This window comes from Polypterus senegalus, chromosome 16 (assembly GCF_016835505.1).
Source record: "Polypterus senegalus isolate Bchr_013 chromosome 16, ASM1683550v1, whole genome shotgun sequence".
NCBI lineage: Eukaryota > Metazoa > Chordata > Cladistia > Polypteriformes > Polypteridae > Polypterus > Polypterus senegalus.
This window is the reverse complement of record NC_053169.1, coordinates 99850048-99859209: the sequence shown is the minus strand read 5'-3', so window position 1 is coordinate 99859209 and position 9162 is coordinate 99850048.

Here is a 9162-nt window from a genome sequence, read left to right as displayed (position 1 = left end):
GGCTATTTCATATCTGTTTCTGTTACATAGAGTCTTTCATGTCTATTTAAATATTATATTATATTATTTAAATATTATATGGTGCCTTTCACATCTCTGTGTTTTATAAAGTGATTTTTGTATCTATCTATCTATCTATCTATCTATCTATCTATCTATCTATTCCTGCCAATTATGCTATCTGTCTGTCTATCTTTTATAGCACCTTCCATATTTCTATCTGTTATATCATGCCTTTATTGTCTATCTTCTACTTATCTGGCATTTGATTACATCGGACCTTTCATGTCTCTGTCACATAGTTTCTTTCATGTCTATTTATATAACATTATATGGCGCCTTTCATATATCTTTTTATGTGTTATAGAGTGCCTTTCATGACAATGTATCCATTATATGGTTTCTAATGCCTGTTGTGTCAATCTATTACATTGCACCCTTCATATTTATCTACCTATCCATCTAGTGGTTTCTTTCATGCAGTCCAGGTCCTATCTGTCCAAATCCTAAACCCAATAAGTGAAATAGTACATAAGGTTAATGCAAAAGATTTCCTTTCTGTAAAGGAGAACTTACAAAATATTATTTACGGAAGTGGTTAGAAAATGTTAAGGGCTCATTGACACGTACACAGTAGCCAGCTCCCCTTCCAGGGTTGATTTCACAGCCACCCTGAAAGAAAAAGCAGGTCAGAAAAAAGGACAGAACTAACAGCATTTCTATACAATCAGGTCCTTGTTTAAAGTAAACGACCCTGCATTACAAATATTCTTACTTCTAAGAGAAACTGCTCACCATTACCTTAGACTACAAACTGCATGTTGCTAACATGTAACAACCCCGGTGAACTTCACATTTAGTGCTAGAGGATTCTGTCATGAACTGGCACCATCTGGCATAAGGCAGGACCCCACCCTGGACAGGGCGCCCACCTCACACAAACACACACACACTCGGACAACAAGCAGTTTGTTGGGGGTATGAGAGGGAATCCCAAACAGGAAAAGCAGAGCTTGCATGACGTGAACGTCCAGATACTCCACATGGAGAGGACCACCTGCAAGAATGGAGTCAAGACGTTGGATCAGTTAGGCAGCAGCATTGAGCAGTGAGACACCGTGTTTGGGACATGAGGCTTAATGTAAACTTCAGCTTCACGTGGTAAAATAACTGTGCGCCATCACTGGTATTTCATTGAACTGTCCAGTGGGCCCACATCACCACTGGGATGACCATTGAGATCTAATCTGATCACGAAAAATCAAACAGCAGACTAAGGCATTACACACAATTATAGAGAGTAAAATATTTAATATACTGTATATGAGAGCATAATAACAGTATTGAATAAGAACACAGCGTTAACCAATGTATTACTGTAAAATAACATTTAAAAAAAATGAGTCTGCCCATTTCCTAAATTTTTCCTTCCAGTAAAGCTGGAGTGTAAAGTGCAGATTAACATGCACTCTTAAAAACAACTGAGCTGCAGTGGCATTTCACTGGGATGTATGGTACCCCATAAATCTATTACTTGGAAAAGGACCCCATTCATTCTGGGAAGGGTTCACAGCGTATGAAGGGGGTCTCTGGGCTTTGAAAATGTTCCAAAAATGGTGCATGCAGGGGTGCAACAAACTGTTTCTGACATGGGCAGAGAGATGTGAAAGGCACTATATAATGCATGTATAAAAAATATGAAGGGCACTATAAGATAGATAGATAGATAGATAGATAGATAGATAGATAGATAGATAGATAGATAGATAGATAGATAGATAGATATGAAAGGCACTATACTATATAATTAATAGATAGCTGATGTGGCATAGTGTTTAAGAGTTTGGATTTAAAACCTTGAAGTTGTGGATTCAAATATTGCTACTGACACTGTATGAGCCTAAGCAAGTCACTTCATCTGCTTGTGTCCAAGAGTGCTACCAAGAGTAAAAATAAAAAATGTAAGTCGCCCTGAAACAGAGAGTAAGACAAATAAAACAATAAGATAGATAGATAGATAGATAGATAGATAGATAGATAGATAGATAGATAGATAGATAGATAGATAGATAGATGTCAAAAGCACTGAACAGATAGATATACAGGTAATGAGCTACATGAGAGACGTGACAGGCACTACGTTATTAAGTTGGATGTTTAATTTAAATTAGTTTCAATGTATAGTATGTTTGATGACCACAGCTCTGAATGCTGAAACAAATTTACGAGTATAATTCATGAAAGGCGACAGACAGATACAAGAGCAGAGTTTGAGGGTGGCAACTGGGGCGACCGTCCCGGGCCCCGCTTTTGAGGTCCGCATGTCCCGTTCGAGCGGATTTGTCAAGTTCTATTCTCCAGTTATAATTTGTATGATAAAGTCTGCGTGTCCTCTTTCAAAAATGTGTATATTAACATTATGTGTATTAAATGTGCGCGCAAGTTTATGCAGTCCACACATAAACGCAGCGTTTGACTTAACCGGCCCCGCACACCCCTAAAGCCGCCTCTGGATGATAGATAGATAGATAGATAGATAGATAGATAGATAGATAGATAGATAGATAGATAGATAGATAGATAGATAGATAGATAGATAGATAGATAGATAGATAGATAGATAGATAGATAGATAGATAGATAGATAGGAAAGGCACTACATATTCATAATATATTGTCTTTCTCCAAGGGGTAATTACCATGTTTTTAACCCCTTAGCGATGTACCTCAGTCAGCGCTATATTTTACGCCCCCCACCATTCAGACTTAGCGATATACTTGTGATCTGGGGCTAAGTGTGTTTGGCATCCTCTTGAAGACACATCGGCGTGCTTTTGTCCGTGGCGAGTTTAATGGGTGCGATGTACTTTTGTTCTCGCACCTGTGAGGACAGAACGATTCTAAATTATGAATACAAATTTTATCCCCCGTTCTTTGCACCCACCCTGTTTGAGCCCCTATACATCTTTATTGTCTAATAGGCTACCTAGCTGGCATAATACAACAGATCAAGAAGAAACCTGAACTGAGCCTGCGCCCATTGTATGCAGTGAGAGTCCATGTAAAATATGGAGTCCAATTAGTATTTTGTTATGGTCTGCTCGTGGTTCTTTATGGAGCCTAGTGATCCAAATCAAATTTTCTTTCTAAAAAAAACCCCAAATAACCCCATGATCGTTCTGAAGAAACCATCTAATTTTATGGAGTGCAGCGTAGATTCCGTCAAACACGAATAGGCACTCGTGTCGCATATATCGACAGGCTGCTTTTAGTTTAAACAGAACACGCTTGTATTGTCACATTTTCAAACATACAAATTTGTCCCTTTTTAGCTGCCCGTCCACCTGTCCATTTCCTGTGCCCGCCTTTTGCGATTCTGGCTCTCTGGGGATCGGCAGCAGCCTCTGAACGGACTGGCAGTCCATGGCACACTTGGAGTTGCGAGAGCAGCACGACGCGCTCACCGGAAGAACCGGCAAACACAGCACAGGAGTCCGCTTCTTGGTTGGGCATTTTCACCCCGCACAGGTCTCATTGTATTATTTCTCAAACATTTTCAAAAGTTCGGCTCGATCAGGCCGACGCGTTCCTTGCCGGACAGTCGAATTCACACTTCACGGCGCTAATGCTGTCAATGCTGGGTTTGCTGCCGACTTGCGGATGGTTGCTGCTCACGGGGTACGTTTCCGACCTCGACATGCTTCTCACCGCTGCCTCGGGGTCTTTGAAGGTTGCCGTCCCCGAGTTGTCCACTTGAAAGTCTTTAGCACTTTTCCTAAACTCCGGAAAAGTAAACCTGCGAAATAACTTGTTTCCTAAATTCGCGAGAGCAGCATTTCCCTCGGTTAATGGGGGTGGCGCGGCCACCTGCGCACTTTTGCTCCGCGTTTGGTTTTTGCGAAGCGAGGGTCTTTCGGGGGTACCGGACTGAAAGCGCCAGCTGGTAGACTGCGTCTTTTTTGGTAAAAATTCTCATCAAACTTTGTGAATCCTGACAATACTGGTCGTCGTTCTTCTTTAACGTGGTCGAATTTCTCAGCGACCGCGTTGCTCGCTGCAATGTGAGTCAGGAGAACGTTTAAATGGGGTTTCATGGGGTTTACAACCGCTTTCTCTGTTAGTAATCTAAGTTCCTTGGGTGAACCGAAGGTGGATGTGGCCGAGTCCAAGTCCATTAAACTCTTTAAAGGTGGCAGAGAACAGTGTCCATTGGTCACCTTGTCCATGAGTTTCTTCTTATGAGTGCCATACTGGACACTCCAAGATCTCACGCGCTGCACTGGGGTTTGGATGTCTGAGCGGACGAGGCCAGGTGGATTCGAGGAATGTTGTTCCCCTGTGTCTCCTTCTTCTTCGATCGAATCCATGGACTCCAGTACGTTTCGGGCGTACCGATGAACGTCGTTAGCCCACGGAGGGGCCTTTTCTAAAGAGGTATCAGAAAACGTTCTCCTGGACGATTCCTGTGAGTCGCCCCAATAATGTCCACTAACAGCCTCGCTGTCCAGTGGTCTCCTACCGAGAGCCTGGATGCAGTCTTTGTGACCCAGAAACTCCGCGATCTGTCGCGCACAGTTCCCCGCTTTGTTAGGGCGATCAATCTGCAGCCCCAGCCTCTTAAACGCTCTGACCAGAAACTCCACCACCTGGCCGTGTCCCGCCGCTGTGGCGTACAACAAAGCGCCGTTTCCCCAGCAGTCCAGCAGCTCCGGGTCGGCATTATGCTGCACGAGCATCTTCACTGCCTCCAGGTGCCCCCTCTCGCAGGCGAAACTCAGCGCGGTGCGACCCGCCTCGTCTTGACAGTTCACATCTGCGCCCCTCTGCAACAAAAGGGTCATAAATGTCGACCTCCTGTGCGAGTCGGGCAGCAAGACCGAGCGGATCAGGGGGGTCTGAGCTCTCTCCGTGCGGGCATTCACGACCTTTCCGTCCAGGGCGTCCAGAATAAAACGTGCCAGGTGGGTCTTGTCGTTGCACATCGCGTCGATGAGAACCTGAGCACCGCTTTTCTCCCCCTGCTTCTCCCAGAGTTTTAGCATGATTGACAAGGTGCCAGTCAGCGAAACGCTGCTTCGGCGAATGAAAGAACCAAGCAGATCTGGTCAGCCTCTCCGTCTCCTCTCCAGCCCGCTGCTCAGCGGAGCGCCAGGTGAGCCTCACACTTCATTTATACCGCGCGCGCCTCGCAGTAACCATGGCGACAAGGCAATCTCAAACACAGAAGAAAGACAGATGGTTCGCACTGAAACAAAAGTGTCCCACGGATCGGGGGCAATTTTGAACCAAAATGTCCTCTTCTGTACTTTGAACCCGTTAATTGGTAAATTAGAGTCATTACTTTAGTTCACTTTGAGCCTAAATATATACTGTAATTGGCACGTGCATAGAGGCACGTGTAACTGAGCTGCAGAACCGCTTGCAGCCCATATTGCAGTGGCAGATTTAGGGATGGTCGGCATGGGGAGCCCGCAACAAAAAAATTAGAATGATGATTGCAGCCTGTGTAGGTCAGTTAGCTTAAGCTCGCCGTTTATGAAAGTTAAGGGGCGCGCGGTCCGAATACCAAGTGGCGCGCGCTCCGCACAATTTGCAAACTCTGAATTTACGGCACAAGCGCCACTCACCTTTCAAATGCGGCGCACAAACAGTATTTGGACTCTGCAGTTGGATATTACTGGGGCCGTCGGTGTAAGATGCCTGCAAGTCCCCATAATTGGCACCTCTTCACCGAGGGCCACCGTCCCCTCTCCTCCTAGGGTCTTCCATTTTGTGGCTAAAGTTATGTTGCTCCTCTGTGCTTTCACTTAACCATACCAGCACTTACAGCTAACTGAGGCAGATTTAGCAGAGCAGAAATCTCATGTATGGACTTGTGGCAAAGGTGGCATTCTTTGAAAGTGCCATGTTTAAAGTTACTAAGCTCTTCAGTTTGTCAAAAGAGATTGCATAGCTGTGACTTTGATTGGTGATCCTGTGAACAAAGAAAACACCTGAACTCCATAATTTGGAGGGGTGGCCACATACTTTTGGCCCAAATTGACAGACAGATATGAAAGGCACTATATAATAGATAGATATGTGATATTTATAACAATTGTCAAGATTACATATATAGATATTGTATAATAAATACATGATATTTTGTATAGTTGGCAGGATTAGATAGATAGTGTAGTTGGCAGGGATAGATAGATAGATAGATAGATAGATAGATAGATAGATAGATAGCACAGTTGGCAGGATTAGATAGATAGATACATAGCGTAGTTGGCAGGATTTGATTGATAGATAGATAGATAGATAGATAGATAGATAGATAGATAGATAAATAGATAGATAGATAGATAGATAGATAGATAGATAGATAGATAGATAGATCGATAGATAGAGTGCTAGCACCTTTTCCTAGAGCATCAAATATCTCAGCCACTGTGCTGGAAGCCATTAGACACTAGTGAGGCACTATATCTAGTTTTTATATGTTGTGGGTGCACATTCATACAACATATCCTACTTTTGCAAATATAGAAAGTCATCAATGTCCGGTTCTCCTAATATAATTGATGCACTTGACCACACGCGTCTTGCAATAAGGACACCTAGCAAGAATAAGGCTGCTTTTGCTAACCGAGAGCAATGATTCCATTAAAGCACAAGTCATCTATGATGCCAAGATGAGACTGACAAACGTTGTGGCTCAGTGACCTGGGTCAACCTGTGATTCATTTATTTTGAGGTAAAGTAGCTTTGACAGACGTGCCGGTGCTGCACATGATGGCTGGCTTGTTGGTGAGGTCACTGGCTGGACCCTCAGTGTTTCACATGGCCTGTGCCATTTATTATAACAGCAATCATGTCATTACCTGTGCCAGGTGAAAATGGCTTCTTGATCAGATGCTGGCACCTTATGCCTTTCCAGGACCCCTAGAATATAGAGACGAGGTGCTATAATGCTACACGTGATCTTGCACTTTTAGTTACGGAGCACAACCAGATAATCTTGCATTCAGGTGATGGGGTCTCAACATGTGAGGTGGGGGCTGCCCTACCAGCCAGTGAACATCAGAAAGTGTAGGATCTTCATTGCATATGTATGAGGTTGATTAGCAAACTCCATATATGGACGTTTCAGGCCGGTGTTCAATGTTCATGTACACACATTTATAAAGCGATTGTGATTTATGAAGGGCAAATTGCCTAGAAATGTACGTACAGCAGGTTTTACAAATCCATATTTTGTTTACGTATTTTTCTTCTTTTTTTTTTTTTTTTGCTGAGCACATATTTTCACGCTTGAATGCATGCAAATTGTAATGAATGTGAGGCCACCTTCAGATCTCAACGTGATGTTCTTTTGGACCGTTGAGGTGAACTTGCTAGGCCGAATGTCCTGTCCTGTCCTGGTCACATTTGTCCCATTGTTCTCTTAAAAGTCACACACAATCTGTAACATAGAAAACCACAAAGAAAACCAGACCTCCAAAATATCAGACCACCCTTATTTTGGAAAACCAGTTCACATTTTTATTTTAAATAGCTGAATCTTCACTAGTGACTCATTCTAAAGAATACATGTTGGGAAAGATAGAAGTGATATTTATCATTTGTACAGTTTTCATTCAATAACATCTTCTTTTTATTACATTTTTTTTTTTTTGCATACTGCAAATATAAGATCATCAGCTCCAGCCATCAAGGGTCACTGGGCGTCACCATAAATGAAGCCGCCATTATCCAGTTGCGACATATAAATTTTTGTTCACGTCTTTGTCTTCTTCTTCATCTTCTTCATTACATTCTTAGAAAAATAAACAACTCCAATTTCTCGGACTATAAAATATTCGGCCAAACTTTTCCAGTTTCTCCTATGATTAGAAGAGCCTTGGACAACTGAGAAGCCAGCTAGCATAGAAAGTTAGCCACAAGACACGGAGTGATTCTTGAGGACTGGACACTGTGACCCCCTTATAAAAATACAAAACAAGTACAGGGAATGTTATCAGAAAAACGTGCACATCATCTCCAACCATCGTCTTCGTTGCAGTAGCACTGTCATAGGCACGGCCCACTCGTTTTCTGACAATTGACAACACGTATATAAAAGCAGGCATTTCCACAAAAATAGTGCTTCTGGGGCGCTGGGTGACAATAGCCTTCTGGAAGGGGGGGTTTGAAGATGAATAAAACATTCGTTTTTGTGACTCTTAACGTGCAATATGTCACAAATTGCTCAAAATGTCTCCAAGTCTATGACCAGGAGATGACCGTATTCCAGTAGGCCTTCATTATTGCAGCATCTCGGACGGTGAAACCTGTGATTCTGTGATGAAGCGTAGGCCACACATGACATTAAGGGAACATTCTCTAACTTGCCGAGTTCCTTTTTGGTGTCCCAAGGCAGGACCCGGCCCTGGAGAGTTCACCATCCGTCTCAGAGTCTATTGACCCAGATGGGCCGGTTTGGAATTGCTAATCAATTCAACCACACGTGCGTTTGGTGATAGGAGAGGAAAACCAGAAGAGGGTGCCTGGAAGGATGTGGAAAACGCATGGACTCCACACGGACAGTGACTGAAAAGCGAGGACACTGGAACTCACGAGGTGGCAGCGCTGCCCACTGCTCCACTCTCCTGCCCTTAGACTACAGAATTTAAATTTAAATTTGACACTCCTTTATACACTACTGGTCCAGCCTTTTAGAACACCCCCATTTTCCTAGGATTAATTGAATTTTGAGCAATTCAGGTTCGGTGAATAACCTGAAATGGTACAAAGATAAAAGGCAAATCTGGTCTAAATAACAATTCAGAGTGTGTAGCGACACTGCTTTTATACACACAGAGGGTTTGTAAGTAATCAACCAAAGATGGGACACCTGCAGGAATTGGTTGAAACTTTCAAGGCAGGCCCAAAGCTGTTAACTCCTCATTTGTTCCATAAAAAGGTCTTTTTGTATAACTCTGAAAATTATCCATCCATCCACTTTCCAACCCGCTATATCCTAACTACAGGGTCACGGGGGTCTGCTGGAGCCAATCCCAGCCAACACAGGGCGCAAGGCAGGAAACAAACTCTGGGCGGGGCGCCAGCCCACCACAGTCTGAAAATTACGTTATTCTTCTTCTTATTATTATTATTACAATGCTTCTTTAACTTCAC